Source organism: Physcomitrium patens, chromosome 6 (assembly GCF_059467195.1).
Source record: "Physcomitrium patens ecotype Gransden chromosome 6, ASM5946719v1, whole genome shotgun sequence".
Classification (NCBI taxonomy): domain Eukaryota; kingdom Viridiplantae; phylum Streptophyta; class Bryopsida; order Funariales; family Funariaceae; genus Physcomitrium; species Physcomitrium patens.
This window is the reverse complement of record NC_143415.1, coordinates 2687837-2707310: the sequence shown is the minus strand read 5'-3', so window position 1 is coordinate 2707310 and position 19474 is coordinate 2687837.

Sequence of the window (19474 nt, the reverse complement as noted above, 5' to 3'; positions counted from 1 at the left end):
CTTCATGGGCTAGTCTTGCCGTGACATAGTCCAATGTAAGATCTTTTCTTGAAATTGACTCCAATGCCACAATGAGGGAGGAATAGGAGTCCGGAAGGCTTGAGAGCAATGTCATCACAACATCTTCTTCAGGTAAAGGCTTGTCAATAACAGCAAGTTGGTTTGCAAGTGCTTTTACCTTATTTACATGAGCCATGAGATCTTCACCTTCTTCCATCTTCACGGTGAAGAATTTTTGCCTTGACCATAGTACATTGGAGAGATTTCTACTCTCATAGACGTTGCAAAGAGTCTTCCATGCCTCTGCTGCCCCTTTGCAAGAAATGACATGAGCAAAGTTGCTCTCATCTAAATTGGTTGCAATTATGCCAAAAGCCTTCTTTTCTCGTCTTTTGAACTCCTTATGCTCCTTGATGCTTGCCTCTACTCCAGGTGCCTCTTCCTCCTCACATACAATCTCCCAAAGATCCAATGACGCCAAAAGTAGCTCCATTTTGGCCTTCCAGTGGTGAAAGTTGTCACCTTTGAACTTTTCAACCATTCTCAAGCTATCACCTTCAAAAGATGCCATCTCAAGCTACACGTAGGTCCAAAAAACTCTTGATTTGGAGTTGTAATGGAGAAGATATCACTACTCAAAGATCGCTGAACCACAAACCCAGAATTCGCTGTTTTGCAACTTTTTGTAAATTATGAGTCCAAATCACGTCTAAATGGTGGGGAATGAATTGTAAAGTAATTCTATGGCTCTCATAAGTGTCCCTCACGTCACTCCACTCAAAATGACTCACTATCTCATGAAACTTTCAAACACTAGTGTTACTTCAGCAAAGACACTATCAAGGTCTTGCACAAAACTCATATACTCACAAATCCAGGAGCAATGACTTCAACAACACACTAGCAACACTCTACCATAAGATCCCAACCACCAAAATAAGCAACAAAGAAAATAATGCAAGAACAACTTACTTGGTAAGAGAGTGTGGGCCCATAACCTATTGAAACATAGAAAGCAAACTCCACACAAGCAAGTTAGGACCAGCAAGGTTGCACTTCACAAATAGAATGTGGTATGAGATGATTCTTCCCATGCCAACCCTTTTCTTATATACTAGTACCAAGGTACCATGTGTTACAACCCATATGGGATATCTCTTAGGACCAGCCCTCTCCTTGTATTCTAAGGCACTGTAGACCAGCAACTTACCTTGTAGGATATCCCTCATTACTCATATACTCTATTGACCATTAGCAACAACTAAATGAGTTCTTTCCTTCAACAGTACAAGGATGGATCTTGCATTTGCAGTAAGTGTTGTAAGTCAACACATGGCAAAACCAGGTCCTATGCATTGGGCAACCATCAAAAGAATCATCAGGTACTTGAAAGGCTCTTTGAACCATAAACTATGTCTTGGAGGAAATAACATTGCATTACATGGATATTGTGATGCGGATTGGGCTGGAGATACAAATGATAGAAGATCAACAATGGGCTATGTATTCTTTGTTGGAATGGGAGCCATATCTTGGAATTGTAAGAGACAACCAACCATTGCAAGGTCCACAATAGAGGCGGAGTATATGGCAGCAAGTCATGGAGCAATGGAGGCAATTTGGTTGAGGTTGTTGTTGGAAGACATTGGACTTGTGCAATTGGAAGCCATTCCATTGAGATGTGACAATCATGGATCTTTGACTTTTGCAAAGAATCCAAAGCATCATGCAAGAACCAAGCACATTGATATTCAACACCACTTTATAAGAGAGAAGATAGAGATGGGAGTTATTGATATGATGTATTGTGAAACCAAAGACATGTTGGCTGATTTGCTAACAAAAGCCTTGGTGAAAGAGAGACACAACATATTGAGTAAGGCATTAGGATTGATAGCTAATTGACCAGTAGCAAAGTGGGAGTGTTGAAGGAAAGAATGTTGAGAAAAGAACTCTTTAAGTAGTTGCTAATGGTCAATAGAGAACTAGTATTGTTAAGGACATCCTATATGGTAGGGTGCTGGTCTATAGTACATTAGAGTACAAGGGGAGGGCTGATCCTAGGAGATATCCCATATGGATTGTAGCACTTGGTACCTTGGAACTACTATATGAGGAAAGGGTTGGCACGGGAAGAATTATCTCATACCACACTCTATTTGTTATAGTGCAACCTTGCTGGTCCTAACTTACTTGTGTGGAGTATGCTTTCTATGTTTCAATAGGTTATGGGCCCACATTCTCTTACCAAGTAAGTTGTTCTTGCATTTTATATTCTTTTGTTTCTTGTTTGGTGGTTGAGATCTTATGGTATAGTATTACTAGTGTTTTGTTGAAGTCATTACTCCTGGATTTGTGAATGTATGAGGTTAGTGCAAGACCTTGATAGTGTCTTTGCTGAAATAACACTAGTATTTGAGAGTTTTATGAGAAATTGAGTCATTTTGATGTGAGGGAGATGTTTGAAAGCCATAGAATTACATGACATAGCATTTCCCACCATTTAGACGTGATTTGGACTCAAAGTATGCAAAAAGTTGCAAAACAGCGAATTCTGAGTTTGTAGTTCAGCAATCTTTGAGTAGTCATATCTTTTGCATTACAACTCCAAATCAAGAGATTTTTTGACCTACTTGTAGCTTGAGATGGCATCTTTTGAGAGTGATAGCTTAAGAATGGTAGAAAAGTTTAGAGGTGACAACTTTCACCACTGGAAGGCCAAAATGGAGTTACTTTTGGCGTCATTGGATCTTTGGGAGATAGTATGTGAGGAGGAAGATGCACCTGGATTAGAGGCAAGCATGAAGGAGCAAAAGGACTTCAAAAGACGAGAAAAGAAGGCTTTTGGCATAATTGCCACCAACTTAGATGAAACCAACTTTGCTCATGTCATTTCTTGCAAAGGAGCAGCAGATGCCTGGAAGACTCTTTGCAATGTCTATGAGAGTAGGAATCTTTCCAATGTGCTATGGTCAAGGCAAAAGTTCTTCACCATGAAGATGGAAGAAGATGAAGATCTCATGGCTCATGATTCCGGATGTACCAAACACATGACTCCATACAAGTGTTCATTTAACACTTATCAACCAATTCAAGCAACCAAGGTTTGGTTATGTGATAATTGTATGGTACAAGCCATTGGAATAGGCACCATTGTAGTGGAGGTGGTGGTGAAGGGCATAAGCAAGAGAATCACTCTCAAGGATGTGTTGCATGTGCCAAAGATGATGAAGAACCTCCTTTCGGTGAGTAAACTTGTATCTCATGGATACAAAGTGCAATTTAACATGAATGGATGTTTTGTGAGAACCATGAAAGGCAAAGAAGTAGCAAAAGGGACTAGGAATGGCAATCTCTATATTATCAATTGCAACAGGATCAATGGAGTGGAGGTTGCTGCCTTTGCTGAATTTCCATCAAATGAAGAGAAGATGGGCATTTGGTTTCAAAGACTTGGGCATTTGAATGCCAAAAGCATGAAGGGGCTTCAATTCAAGGTAAATGGTATAGACCTTGGCCATTCTACCATGAATCTTGCTTGTGAGGGATGCATTCAAGGCAAACAACATAGGACACCATTTCCTAGAGGAGTTGCAACAAGAGCAAACCAATTGCTAGAGCTTGTGCATTCGGATGTTTGTGGATCCATGAGGACACCATCTATGAGTGGTAGTGAAAAGTGGGAGATGTGTCCAAGTGGGAGTAGTGGTGTGTTTGTGGACACATCTTCAATTCCAACAAACAAACAAGAAGATGAAGTAGTGTATTCTCAAAGTGAAGAAGGAATCGAAGTTGCCATGATAGAAGAGCCCAATACTATGAAGACTTCAATTCCAGCAAGATACAACAAGGACAAGGAACAGAATAAAGATGAAGAATACCAACAAATGAATAAGAGAAAGCACTCCATGAGTCATACAAGGCAGCAAGAGGTGCAAGAAGGCTCATCTTCTTTGCATGAAAGAAGATATCCAAGACGTGAGAGAAGACCACAAGGTGAATGGTGAAAGAACCACATCTTTCTACAACAATTGGATGTAAGTGGGTGCTTAGAACCAAGAGAGATGCAAATGATTGAAGGTCACCAATGGGCTATGTATTCTTTGTTTGAGTGGGAGCCATATCTTCGAATAGCAATAGACAACCAAACGTTGCAAGGCCCACTATAGAGGCGGAGTATTTGGCAGCAAGTCAAAAAGCAATGGAGGCATTTTGGTTGAGGTTGTTATTGGAAGATATTGGACTTGTGCAATTGGAGGCTACTCCAATGAGGTGTGACAATCAAGGATGTCTTGCTTTTGCAAAGAATCTAAAGCATCATGCAAGAACTAAGTACATTGATATTCAGCATCATTTCATAAGAGAGAAGATAGAGATGGAGGTTATTGATATGATGTATTGTGAAACCAAAGACATGTTGGCTGATTTGTTGACAAAAGCCTTAGTTAGAGAAGGACACAACAAGTTGAGTAAGGCATTAGGATTGATAGCTAATTGACCAATAGCAAAGTGCGAGTGTTGAGAAAAGAACTCTTTAAGTAGTTGCTAATGGTCAATAGAGTACAAGTGTTGTTAAGGACATCTCATAAGGTAGCGTGCTGGTCTATAGTACATTAGAGTACAAGGGGAGGGCTGGTCCTAGGAGATATCCCATATGGATTGTAGCACTTGGTACCTTGATACTAGTATATAAGGAAAGGGTTGGCACGGGAAGAATTATTTCATACCACACTCTATTTGTTATAGTGCAACCTTGCTGGTCCTAACTTACTTGTGTGGAGTATGCTTTCTATGTTTCAATAAAGAACTCATTTAGTTGTTGCTAATGGTCAATAGAGTATATGAGTAATGAGGGATCTCCTACAAGGTTAGTTGCTGGTCTATAGTGCCTTAGAATACAAGGAGAGGGCTGGTCCTAAGAGATATCCCATATGGGTTGTAACACATGGTACCTTTGTACTAGTATATAAGAAAAGGGTTGGCATGGGAAAAATCATCTCATACCACATTCTATTTGTGAAGTGCAACCTTGCTGGTCCTAACTTGATTGTGTGGAGTTTGCTTTCTATGTTTCAATACACACAAGTAAGTTAGGACCAGCAAGGTTGCACTTTAACAAATAGAGTGTGGTATGAAATAATTCTTCCCATGCCAACCCTTTCCTTATATACTAGTACCAAGGTACCAAGTGCTACAACCCATATGGAATATCTCCTAGGACCAGCCCTCCCCTTGTACTCTTATGCACTATAGACCAGCACCTAACCTTATGGGATATCCCTAACAACACTTGTACTTTATTGACCATTTGCAACTACTTAAAGAGTTCTTTTCTCAACACTCCCACTTAGCTATTGGTCAATTTGCTATCAATCCTTATGCCTTATTCAACTTGTTGTCTCTTTCTCTAACTAAGGCTTTTGTCAAAAAATCAGGCAACCTGTCTTTGGTTTCACAATACATCATATCAATAACCTCCATCTCTATCTTCTCTCTTATGAAATGATGCTGAATATCAATGTACTTAGTTCTTGCATGATGCTTTAGATTCTTTCCAAAAGCAAGACATCCTTGATTGTCACACCTCAATGGAATGGCCTCCAATTGCACAAGTCCAATATCTTTCAATAACCACCTCAACTAAATTACCTACATTCGTTCATGACTTGCATCCATGTACTTCGCCCCTATTGTGGACCTTGCAATGTTTGGTTGTCACTTGCAATTCGAAGATATGGCTCCCACTCCAACAAAGAATACATAGCCCATTATTGACCTTCAATCGTTTGCATCTCTCCTGGTTCTAAACACCCACTTACATCCAATTGCTGAACGATTTGGTGGAAGTGGAGTCAACTCTCATGTCTCATTTTCCATAAGAGATTTGTATTCTTCTTGCATGGCATTCTCCTACTTCATTGCATCACCACACCTCATTGTATCACACAAAGTCAATGGATCATCAAGAAGAGCAATATTGGCATGGTCTTCACTTACTTGTGGAAAGATGTGGTTCTTCCACCATTCACCTTGTGGTCTTTTCTCACTTGTTGGATATCTTCTTTCATGCTAAGAGGATGAGCCTTCATGCACCTCTTGCTGCCTTATATGGCTTATGGAGTTCTTTCTCTTACTCATTGGTTGGTATTCTTCATCTTCATTCTCTTCATTGTCCTTGTTATATCTTGGTGGAATTGAAGTCTTCATAGTATTGGGCTCCTCTATCATGGCATCTTCTTCTTCTTCTTCACTTTGAGAATGCTCTTCTTCATCTTCTTATTTGTTTGCTGGAATTAAAGATGTGTTGACAAACATACCACTACTCCCACTTGGACACATCTCCCACTTTTCACTACCACTCATAGATGGTGTCCTCATTGATCCACAAACATCCGAATGTACAAGCTCCAGCAATTGGTTTGCTCTTGTTGCAACTCCTCTAGGAAATGGTGTCCTATGTTGTTTACCTTGAATGCATCCCTCACAAGCAAGATTCATGGTAGAATGGCCAAGGTCTATGCCACTTATCTTGGATTGAAGCCCCTTCATGCTTTTGGCATTCAAATGCCCAAGTCTTTGATGCCAAATGTCCACGTTGTCTTCATTTGATGGAAATTCAGCAAAAGCAGCGGTCTCCACTCCATTGATCCTCTTGCAATTGATATTATAGAGATTGCCATCTCTAGTCCCTTTTGCTACTTCTTTGCCTTCCATGGTTCTCACTAAACATCCATTTATGTTAAATTGTACTTTGTATCCATGAGTTACAAGTTTACTCATCGAAAGGAGGTTTTTCTTCATTTTTGGTACATGCAACACATCCTTGAGAGTGATTCTCTTGCTTATGCCCTTCCCCACCACCTCTTCTACAAAGGTGCCCATTCCAATGGCTTGTACCATACAATTATCACCTAATCAAACCTTGGTTGCTTGAATTGGTTGATAAGTGTTAAATGAACACTTGTATGGAGTCATGTGTTTGGTACATCCGGAATCTACAATCCGTTTGCTCATATCAAGCATAGACGGAGTTTGTTTTGCCATGAATGCAAAATCTTCACCTCCATGGTCATGAAAAGCATTGTTGGTATTTTCTCTTGTTGAGAGAAGAACTCTTTAAATAGTTGCTAATGGTGAATAGAGTACAAGGGTTGTAAGGAATATGCCATAAGGTTAGGTGCTGATTTATAGTGCATTAGAGTAGAAGAGGAGGGCTGGTCCTAGGAAATATCCCATATGGGTTGTAGCACTTGGTACCTTGGTACTAGTATATAAGGAAAGGGTTGGCATGGGAAGAATTATCTCATACCACACTCTATTTGTTATAGTGCAACCTTGCTGGTCCTAACTTACTTGTGTGGACTATGCTTTCTATGTTTCAACAGGTTATGGGCCTACATTCGCTTACCAAGTAAGTTGTTCTTGCATTATTTCTTTGTTGCTTGTTTTTAATGGTTGAGATCTTATGGTAGAGTATTGCTAGTGAATTGTTGAAGTCATTGCCCCTGGATTTGTGAGTGTATGAGCTTAGTGCAAGACCTTGATAGTGTCTTTTATTAGAAAGCATACTCCACACAAGTAAGTTAGGACCAGTAAGGTTGCACTATAACAAATAGAGTGTGGTATGAGATAATTCTTCCCATGCCAACCCTTTCCTTATATACTAGTACCAAGGTACCAAGTGGTACAATCCATATGAGATATCTCCTAGGACCAGCCCTCCCCTTGTACTCTAATGCACTATAGACCAGCATCCTACCTTATGGGATATCCTTAACAACACGTGTACTCTATTGACCATTAGCAACTACTTAAAGAGTTCTTTTCTCAATACTCCCACTTTGCTATTGGTCAATTAGCTCTCAATCCTAATACCTTACTCAACTTGTTGTGTCCTTCTCTAACTAAGGCTTTTGTCAACAAATCAGCCAACATGTCTTCGGTTTCACAATACATCAGATCAGTAATCTCCATCTCTATCTTCTCTCTTATGAAATGATGCTGAATATCAATGTACTTAGTTCTTGCATGATGCTTTAGATTCTTTGCAAAAGCAAGACATCCTTGATTGTCACACCTCAATGGAGTAGCCTCCAATTGCACAAGTCCAATATCTTCCAATAACAACCTCAACCAAATTGCCTCCATTGCTTTATGACTTGCTGCCAAATACTCCGCCCCTATTGTGGACCTTGCAATGTTTAGTTGTCCCTTGCTATTCGAAGGTATGGCTCCCACTCAAACAAAGAATACATAGCCCATTATTGACCTTCAATCGTTTGCATCTCTCTTGGTTCTAAGCACCCACTTACATCCAATTGTTGTGGAAAGATGTGGTTCTTTCACCATTCACCTTGTGGTCTTCTCTCACGTCTTGGATACCTTCTTTCATGCAAAGAAGATGAGCCTTCTTGCACCTCTTGCTGCCTTGTATGACTCATGGAGTGCTTTCTCTTACTCATTTGTTGGTATTCTTCATCTTCATTCTCTTCATTGTCCTTGTTGTATCTTGCTGGAATTGAAGTCTTCATAGTGTTGGGCTCTTCTATCATGGCATCTTCCTCTGCTTCTTCACTTTGAGAATGCTCTTCTTCATCTTCTTGTTTGTTTGCTAGAATTGAAGATGTGTCCACAAACACACCACTACTCCCACTTGGACACATCTCCCTGTTGAGAATAGAACTCTTTAAGTAGTTGCTAATAGTCAATAGAGTACAAGTATTGTTAAGGATATCCCATAAGGTAGGATGCTGGTCTATAGTGCATTAGAATACAAGGAAGGGCTGGTCCTAGGAGATATCCCATATGGATTGTAGCACTTGGTACCTTGGTACTAGTATATAAGGAAAGGGTTGGCATGGGAAGAATTATCTCATACCATGCTCTATTTGTTATAGTGCAACCTTGCTGGTCCCAACTTACTTGTGTGGAGTTTGCTTTCTATGTTTCAATAGGTTATGGGCCCACATTCTCTTACCAAGTAAGTTGTTCTTGCATTTTATTTTCTTTGTTGCTTGTTTGGTGGTTGAGATCTTATGGTATAGTATTACTAGTGTTTTGTTGAAGTCATTACTCCTGGATTTGTGAGTGTATGAGGTTAGTGCAAGACCTTGATAGTGTCTTTGCTGAAGTAACACTAGTATTTGAGAGTTTTATGAGAAATTGAGTCATTTTGAGTGAGGTGATGTGAGGGAGATGTTTGAAAGCCATAGAATTACATGACATAGCATTTTCCACAATTTAGACGTGATTTGGACTCAAAGTATGCAAAAAGTTGCAAAACAGCGAATTCTGAGTTTGTAGTTCAACAATTTTTGAGTAGTCATATCTTTTGCATTACAACTCCAAATCAAGAGATTATTGGACCTACTTGTAGCTTGAGATGGCATCTTTTGAGAGTGATAGCTTAAGAATGGTAGAAAAGTTTAGAGGAGACAACTTTCACCACTGGAAGGCCAAAATGGAGCTACTTTTGGCGTCATTGGATCTTTGGGAGATTGTATGTGAGGAGGAAGAGGCACCTGGGGTAGAGGCAAGCATCAAGGAGCAAAAGGACTTCAAAAGACGAGAAAAGAAGGCTTTTGGCATAATTGCCACCAACTTAGATGAAACCAACTTTGCTCATGTCATTTCTTGCAAAGGAGCAGCAGATGCATGGAAGACTCTTTGCAATGTCTATGAGAGTAGGAATCTTTCCAATGTGCTATGTCAAGGCAAAAGTTCTTCACCGTGAAGATGGAAGAAGGTGAAGATCTCATGGCTCATGTAAATAAGGTAAAAGCACTTGCAAACCAACTTGCTGTTGTTGACAAGCCTTTACTTGAAGAAGATGTTGTGATGACATTGCTCTCAAGCCTTCCGGACTCCTATTCCTCCCTCATTGTGGCATTGGAGTCCATTTCAAGGAAAGACCTCACTTTGGACTATGTCACGGCAAGATTAGCCCATGAAGTGACCAAAAGAAAGCAAAAGGAGTCTATTGGGGAGCAATCAGCACTATTTACAAGACCAAGTAAGGCAAGTGCCCCTTTTCAACGTTATCCTCCTAAAACTTGTTACATTTGTGGAAAACCAGGTCATTTTGCTAGAAATTGTTTCAAGGCCAAGAGAGGAGAAAGAGAGAATGCCAACAATGCTTTTCATGACCATGGAGGTGAAGACTTTGCATTCATGGCAAAACAAACTCCTTCCATGTTTGATATGAGCAAATGGATTGTGGATTCCGGATGTACCAAACACATGACTCCATACAAGTGTTCATTTAACACTTATCAACCAATTCAAGCAACCAAGGTTTGGTTAGGTGATAATTGTATGGTACAAGCCATTGGAATAGGCACCATTGTAGTGGAGGTGGTGGTGAAGGGCATAAGCAAGAGAATCACTCTCAAGGATGTGTTGCATGTGCCAAAGATGAAGAAGAACCTCCTTTCGGTGAGTAAACTTGTAACTCATGGGTACAAAGTGCAATTTAACATGAACGGATGTTTTGTGAGAACCATGGAAGGCAAAGAAGTAGCAAAAGGGACTAGGAATGACAATCTCTATATTATCAATTGCAACAGGATCAATGGAGTGGAGGTTGCTGCCTTTGCTGAATTTCCATCAAATGAAGAGAAGATGGGGATTTGGCATCAAAGACTTGGGCATTTGAATGCCAAAAGCATGAAGGGGCTTCAATCCAAGGTAAATGGCATAGATCTTGGCCGTTCTACCATGAATCTTGCTTGTGAGGGATGCATTCAAGGCAAAAAAACATAGGACACCATTTCCTAGAGGAGTTGTAACAAGAGCAAATCAATTGCTGGAGCTTGTGCATTCGGATGTTTGTGGATCCATGAGGACACCATCTATGAGTGGTAGTGAAAAGTGGGAGATGTGTCCAAGTAGGAGTAGTGGTGTGTTTGTGGACACATCTTCAATTCCAACAATCAAACAAGAAGATGAAGAAGTGCATTCTCAAAGTGAAGAAGGAGAGGAAGTTGCCAAGATAGAAGAGCCCAATACTATGAAGACTTCAATTCCAGCAAGATACAACAAGGACAATGAAGAGAATGAAGATGAAGAATACCAACAAATGAGTAAGAGAAAGCACACCATGAGTCAAACAAGGCAGCAAGAGGTGCAAGAAGGCTCATCTTCTTTGCATGAAAGAAGATATCCAATACGTGAGAGAAGACCACAAGATGAATGGTGAAAGAACCACATCTTTCCACAACAATTGGATGTAAGTAGGTGCTTAGAACTAAGAGAGATGCAAACGATTGAAGGTCAACAATAGGCTATGTATTCTTTGTTTGAGTGGGAGCCATATCTTTGAATAGCAATAGACAACCAAACATTGCCAGGTCCACAATAGGGGCGGAGTATTTGGCAGCAAGTCATGAAGCAATGGAGGCAATTTGGTTGACGTTGTTATTGGAAGATATTAGACTTGTGCAATTTGAAGCTACTCCATTGAGGTGTGACAATCAAGGATGTCTTGCTTTTGGAAAGAATCCAAAGCATCATGCAAGAACTAAGTACATTGATATTCAGCATCATTTCATAAGAGAGAAGATAGAGATGGAGGTTATTGATATGATGTATTGTGAAACCAAAGACATGATGGCTGATTTGTTGACAAAAGCCTTAGTTAGAGAAGGACACAACAAGTTGAGTAAGGCATTAGGATTGATAGCTAATTGACCAATAGCAAAGTGGGAGTGTTGAGAATAGAACTCTTTAAGTAGTTGCTAATGGTCAATAGAGTACAAGTATTGTTAAGGATATCCCATAAGGTAGGATGCAGGTCTATAGTGCATTAGAATACAAGGAAGGGCTGGTCCTAGGAGATATTCCATATGGATTGTAGCACTTGGTACCTTGGTACTAGTATATAAGGAAAGGGTTGGCATGGGAAGAATTATCTCATACCACACTCTATTTGTTATAGTGCAACCTTACTGGTCCTAACTTACTTGTTTTCTATGTTTTCTATGTTTCAATACTCCCACTTTTCACTACCACTCATAGATGGTGTCCTCATGGATCCACAAACATCCGAATGCACAAGCTCCAGCAATTGGTTTGTTCTTGTTGCAACTCCTCTAGGAAATGGTGTCCTATGTTGTTTGCCTTGAATGCATCCCTCACAAGCAAGATTCATTGTAGAATGGCCAAGATCTTTGAAATTTACCTTGGATTGAAGCCCCTTCATGCTTTTGGCTTTCAAATGCCCAAGTCTTTGATGCCAAATGTCCATCTTCTCTTCATTTGATGGAAATTCAGCAAAGGCAGCAACCTCCACTCCATTGATCCTCTTGCAATTGATAATATAGAGATTGCCATTCCTAGTCCCTTTTGCTACTTCTTTGCCTTCCATGGTTCTCACAAAACATCCATTCATGTTAAATTACAATTTGTACCCATGAGTTACAAGTTTACTCACCGAAAGGAGGTTCTTCTTCATCTTTGGCACATGCAACTCATCTTTGAGAGTGATTCTCTTGCTTATGCCCTTCACCACCACCTCCACTACAATGGTGCCTATTCCAATGGCTTGTACCATACAATTATCACCTAACCAAACCTTGGTTGCTTGAATTGGTTGATAAGTGTTAAATGAACACTTGTATGGAGTCATGTGTTTGGTACATCCGGAATCCACAATCCATTTGCTCATATCAAACATGGAAGGAGTTTGTTTTGCCATGAATGCAAAGTCTTCACCTCCTTGGTCATGAAAAGCATTGTTGGCATTCCATCTTTCTCCTCTCTTGGCCTTGAAACAATTTCTAGCAAAATGACCTGGTTTTCCACAAATGTAACAAGTTTTAGGAGGATAACGTTGAAAAGGGGCACTTGCCTTACTTGGTCTTGTAAATAGTGCTGATTGCTCCCCAATAGACTACTTTTGCTTTCTTTTGGTCACTTCATGGGCTAGTCTTGCTGTGACATAGTCCAAAGTGAGGTCTTTCCTTGAAATGGACTCCAATGCCACAATGAGGGAGGAATAGGAGTCCGGAAGGCTTGAGAGCAATGTCATCACAACATCTTCTTCAAGTAAAGGCTTGTCAACAACAGCAAGTTGGTTTGAAAGTGTTTTTACCTTATTTACATGAGCCATGAGATCTTCACCTTCTTCCATCTTCACGGTGAAGAACTTTTGCCTTGACCATAGCACATTGGAAAGATTCCTACTCTCATAGACATTGCAAAGAGTCTTCCATGCATCTGCTGCTCCTTTGCAAGAAATGACATGAGTAAAGTTGGTTTCATCTAAGTTGGTGGCAATTATGCCAAAAGCCTTCTTTTCTCATCTTTTGAAGTCCTTTTGCTCCTTGATGCTTGCCTCTACCCCAGGTGCCTCTTCCTCCTCACATACAATCTCCCAAAGATCCAATGACGCCAAAAGTAGCTCCATTTTGGCCTTCCAGTGGTGAAAGTTGTCACCTCTAAACTTTTCTACCATTCTTAAGCTATCACTCTCAAAAGATGCCATCTCAAGCTACAAGTAGGTCCAAAAATCTCTTGATTTGGAGTTGTAATGCAAAAGATATGACTACTCAAAGATTGCTGAACTACAAACTCAGAATTCGCTGTTTTGCAACTTTTTGCATACTTTGAGTCCAAATCACGTCTAAATGGTGGGAAATGCTATGTCATGTAATTCTATGGCTTTCAAACATCTCCCTCACATCACCTCACTCAAAATGACTCAATTTCTCATAAAACTCTCAAATACTAGTGTTACTTCAGCAAAGACACTATCAAGGTCTTGCACTAACCTCATACATTCAAAAATCCAAGAGTAATGACTGCAACAAAACACTAGTAATACTATACCATAAGATCTCAACCACCAAACAAGCAACAAAGAAAATAAAATGCAAGAACAACTTACTTGGTAAGAGAATGTGGGCCCATAACCTATTGAAACATAGAAAGAATACTCCACACAAGTGAGTTAGGACCAGCAAGGTTGCACTATAACAAATAGAGTGTGGTATGAGATAATTCTTCCCATGCCAACCCTTTCCTTATATACTAGTACCAAGGTACCAAGTGCTACAATCCATATGGGATATCTCCTAGGACCAGCCCTCCCCTTGTACTCTAATGCACTATAGACCAGCACCCTACCTTATGGGATATCCTTAACAACACTTGTACTCTATTGACCATTAGCAACTACTTAAAGAGTTCTTTTCTCAACATCTTTGCTGAAGGAGCACTAGTATTTGAGAGTTTTATGAGAAACTGAGTCATTTTGAGTGAAGTGACGTTGGAGAGACGTTTGAAAGTCATAAAATCACATTACAAACCATTCTCCACCATTTAGACGTAATTTGGACTCAAAATATGCAAAAAGTTGCAAAACAGCGACTTCTGGGTTTGTAGTTCAGCAATTTTTAAGTAGTCAAATCTTTTGCATTACAACTCCAAATCAAGAGTTTTTTGGACCTACTTGTAGCTTGAGATGGCATCTTTTGAGGCTGATAGCTTAAGAGTTGTTGAAAAGTTTAGAAGTGATAACTTTCACCACTGGAAGGCCAAACTGGAGCTACTTTTGGCGTCATTGGATCTTTGGAAGATAATAGATGAGGAGGAAGTTGCACCTGGGGTAGAGGCAAGCATCAAGGAGCAAAAGGTGTTCAAAAGACGAGAAAAGAAGGCTTTTGGCATAATTGCCACTAATTTTAATGAAAGCAATTTTGCTCATGTCATTTCTTGCAAAGGGGCAGCAGATGCATGGAAGACTCTTTGCAATGTCTATGAAAGTAGGAATCTCTCCAATGTGCTATGGTCTAGGCAAAAATTCTTCACCGTGAAGATGGAAGAAGGTAAGACTATGTCACGGCAAGACTAGCCCATGAAGTGACCAAAAGAAAGTAAAAGGAGTCTATTGGGGAGCAATCAGTACTATTTACAAGACCAAGTAAGGCAAGTGCCCTTTTTCAACGTTATCCTCCTAAAACTTGTTACATTTGTGGAAAACCAGGCAATTTAACACTTATCAACCAATTCCAGCAACCAAGGTTTGGTTAGGTGATAATGGTATGGTACAAGCCATTGGAATAGGCACCATTGTAGTGGAGGTGGTGGTGAAGGGCATAAGCATGAGAATCACTCTCAAGGATGTGTTGCATGTACCAAAGATGAAGAAGGACCTCCTTTCGGTGAGAAAACTTGTAACTCATGGGTGCGAAGTGCAATTTAACAGGAATGGATGTTTAATGAGAACCAGGAAGGCAAAGAAGTAGCAAAAGGAACTAGGAATGGCAATCTCTATATTATCAATTGTAAGAGGATCAATTTAGTGGAAGTTGCTGCCTTTGCTGAATTTCCATCAAATGAAACAAGGTGGGCATTTGGCATCAAAGACTCGGGCATTTTCTTGAGAAAAAGAACACTGTAAGCATATCACAAGTAAGTAAAAATCAGCAAGGTTGCACATAAGAGAAGTGTGGAATGAGATGGCTCTCTCTTCCAACTCTCGTTACTTATAGGTGGTGAATGCTGCCCTAAAAGGACTTCTTCCTCCATTTGACTTCTACACATATGCTCCTTGGATCCTTTGGCTCATACCACGAGGGTATCCAAGGATCCTAGGATCCTATGGCATCTTACATACCACGAGGGTATCCTATGCCATATACTAATTACTCTTACCTAGTTCTTTGGATATTCCTTAGGACAAACTTTATCCTGTTGACTTTGACTCTTTATCCTTGTCCGCATCTTATGTCCATAGGATGCTTTTTCTATATGCCAGGAGTCAAGCCTTTGACCATTAGTAACTTACCTAAGGTAAAATCCTTTACGAGGTAACTTATTCTACTTTAACTATTATCTATTCATCTTTATCTTTTACCTCAACACTCCCACTTTGCTAATTGTCAAAGCCCTTCAAAACTAATGCCTTTGGCAACATATGATGTCTATCTTTGACCAATGCCTTTGTTAACAAATCAGCAAGCATATCTTCTCTTGCACAATACTTCAAGTCAATCACTCCCATTTCAATCTTCTCACTTATAAAGTGGTGTTGAATGTCAATGTGCTTGGTTCTTGAATGATGCTTTGGATTCTTTGCAAAAGCAAGGCATCCTTGATTGTCACAATTCATTAGAGTTGCTTCCAATGGCACAAGTCCAATGTCCTCCAAAACTTGCCTTAACCATGTTGCTTCCATTGCACCATGGCTTGCTGCCATGTACTCCGCCTCCATTGTGGACCTTGCAATTGTGGATTGCCTCTTGCAATTCCATGAAATTGCTCCCACTCCAACAACGAATACATAGCCCGTTGTTGACCACCTATCATTTGCATCTCCTGCCCAATCCGCATCACAATAACCATGCAAAGCAATACTTTCACCTCCAAGGCACAATTTGAAGTTTAAAGTGCCTTTCAAATACCTCATGATCCTCTAGATGGTTGTCGAATGAAATGGTCCTGCTTTTGACATGTGTTGACTTACGACACTCACCGCATAAGCAAGATCCACCCTTGTACCAACCATTGCATACATGAGTGACCCAACTGCTGCCTTGTATCGAACACCTTGCATTTGAATTTCAACTTGTGCAAACTCTTCATCCGTGAGCTTCATCAACTTCAAATTGGACTCCAAAGGTGTTCCAATAGGCTTGCAATCCTCCATGTTGAATCGTTTCAACACTCCTTCAATGTACTTCCTTTGGCTCATTGTGATGGTCTTGTAGCACGATTTCTTGTAAATTCCACTCCTAAGCAATACTGAACTCTCCCAAATCATTCATCTCATATTCTTTTTCTAACTTTGCCTTCAACCAATCCATCATCTTTAGAGAATTGGTTAAGGTGATTAAATCATCTACATAAAGAATAAAAATCATCAAGAACTCTTTTGATTGTATCACATACATAGAATGGTCAGCCTCACTTCTTTGGAATCCCTCATTAACAAAGAATGTGTCAATTCTTTGATACCATGCCCTTGGAGATTGCTTGAGTCCATACAAGGATTTCTTTAACTTACAAACAAGATGTTGCTTGCCTTCTTCTACAAATACTTGAGGTTGATCCATGTAGATGTCTTCTTCCAACTCTCCATTCAAGAAAGCCGTCTTCACATCCATTTGATGCATCTCCAAGTCCATTCCTGCCCCAATTGCTGCGACAATGGTTCTAATGGTGGTGAACTTAGCCACGGGAGCAAATGTCTCATTGAAATCAACACCAGCAACTTGTGAGTATCCTTTGGCAACTAGCCTTGCCTTATATCTCACAATATCACCCATTGCGTCCCTCTTGGTTCTAAACACCTACTTACAACCAATTGAAGATCGATTTGATGGAAGTTGAGTCAATTCCCATGTTCGATTGCTCATGAGAGATTTGTACTCTTCTTCCATAGCCTCCTCCCACTTCAACGCATTCGTAGACTTCATAGCATCACATATATTCAATGGATCAGCAAGGAGTACAACATTGGCATGTTCTTCACTTACTTGAGGAAAGATGTGGTCCTTCCACCATTCACCACATTGTTTTCTTTCTCTTGTGGGATATCTCCTATCATTTGAAGAAGATTCACCTTGATGCTCTTCAACCTTCTTTTCTTTTGAACCTTGTCTCTTCTCACTCAAAGGTTGGTATTCCACATCATCATCATCATCTTCAACTTCTTCATTGTTTGTCATACCAATTGTATATACTTTCTTCTTCTTCTTCTTCATCTTCTTTGATTCTTCATGTTGATTCAAATCTCCACTATCTTCATTGTCTTCATCTTCTTCTTCTTCTTTCGTTGCTGAAATTGAAGATGTGTCCACAAACACACCATTACTCCCACTTGGACACATCTCCAAGTGCTCACAAGCACTTTTATGCTCCATAAATTCAACATCACGACTTTTGATGATATTCTTGGTATCCAAACACATTAGCCTATATGCCTTGGTACCTTCACAATATCCAAGAAACACACATTTTGTACCTTTTGCATCAAATTTGGATCGCATACAATCTGGTACCTTTGCATAAGCAATGCATCCAAAAGTCCTCATGTGTGAAACACAAGGTTTCTTCCCACTCCAAGCTTCTTGTAGAGTCATTGATGTAAGTGCATTTGTAGGACACCTATTCCTTGTATACACTGCATTCACCACAGCTTCCGCCCAAAATTCATGCCCAAAGTTTTGAGCATGAATCATACTCCTTGCCATCTCCACAATAGTTCGATTTACTCTTTCAGCAACTCCATTTTGTTGTGGAGTATAGGGAGTGGAAGTTTGTCTTGCAATACCATGAATCTTCAAATACTCATCAAAATGCTTTGACAAATACTCACCTCCATTGTCTATACGCAACATCTTGATCTTGCACTCACATTGCTTCTCCACAAGTGCCTTAAATTCCTTAAACTTTGAAAAGCATTCACTCTTGGATTTAAGGATGAAAATCCACACCTTCCTTGAAAAGTCATCAATAAATGTAACAAAGTACCTTGAACTTGCCATTGATGGTGTCCTCATAGGTCCACAAACATCAGAATGCACAATCTCCAACAATTTGGTTGCACGTGTTGCAACTCCACTTGGAAATGAAGCTCTTTGTTGTTTGCCTTGAATACAACCTTCACAAGTAAGATTTGTGCATGAATGACCAAGATCTAAGCCACTAACCATGGATTGGAGCTCCTTCATACTTTTGGCGTTTAGATGATCAAGGCGTCGATGCCAAATGCCAAACTTGTCTTGATCTTGTGGAAATTCAGCAAATGCCGCTACTTCAATTCCATTCACCTTCTTACAATTGATGAAATAAAGATTGCCATCTCTAAAGCCTTTCAAAAGATTATCTCCATCCATTGTCTTCACAAAGCATCCATTCATATCAAATTGCACCTTACAACCATGAGAAACAAGTTTACTCACCGAAAGAAGGTTCTTCTTCATCTTTGGCACATATAATACTTCTTTCAATCTGATCTTCTTCATTTGATTCTTCACAACAATCTCCACCACAATGGAGCCAATTCCAATGGCTTGCACCATGCCATTATCTCCTAACCATATTTTTGTTGTTGGAATAGTCTCATAAGTGTCAAATGAACACTTGTATGGAGTCATGTGCTTGGTAGCACCCGAATCAATGATCCATTTGGACATGGCAGCCATAGACGTGCCTTCATTTGCCATGAATGCATAATCATCTCCACCAACTTCATCACATGCATTGTTAGCATTTTCTCTATTTTCTTTCTTGGCCTTGTAGCAATTTCGTACAAAATGACCTGGTTTTCCACAAATGAAGCAAGTTCTTGCATTGCTTCTCACATTGTCACATTGGTTGGAATAGGTACCTTTGCCTTGTCTTGAGAAGAGAGCTGAATCTTCACTTTGATGCTCCTTCTCTTTCCTTTTAGTTACTTCATGTGCAAGTCTTGATGTCACATAGTCCATTGTAAGCTCCTTCAACCTCAAAGACTCCAATGCCACAATGA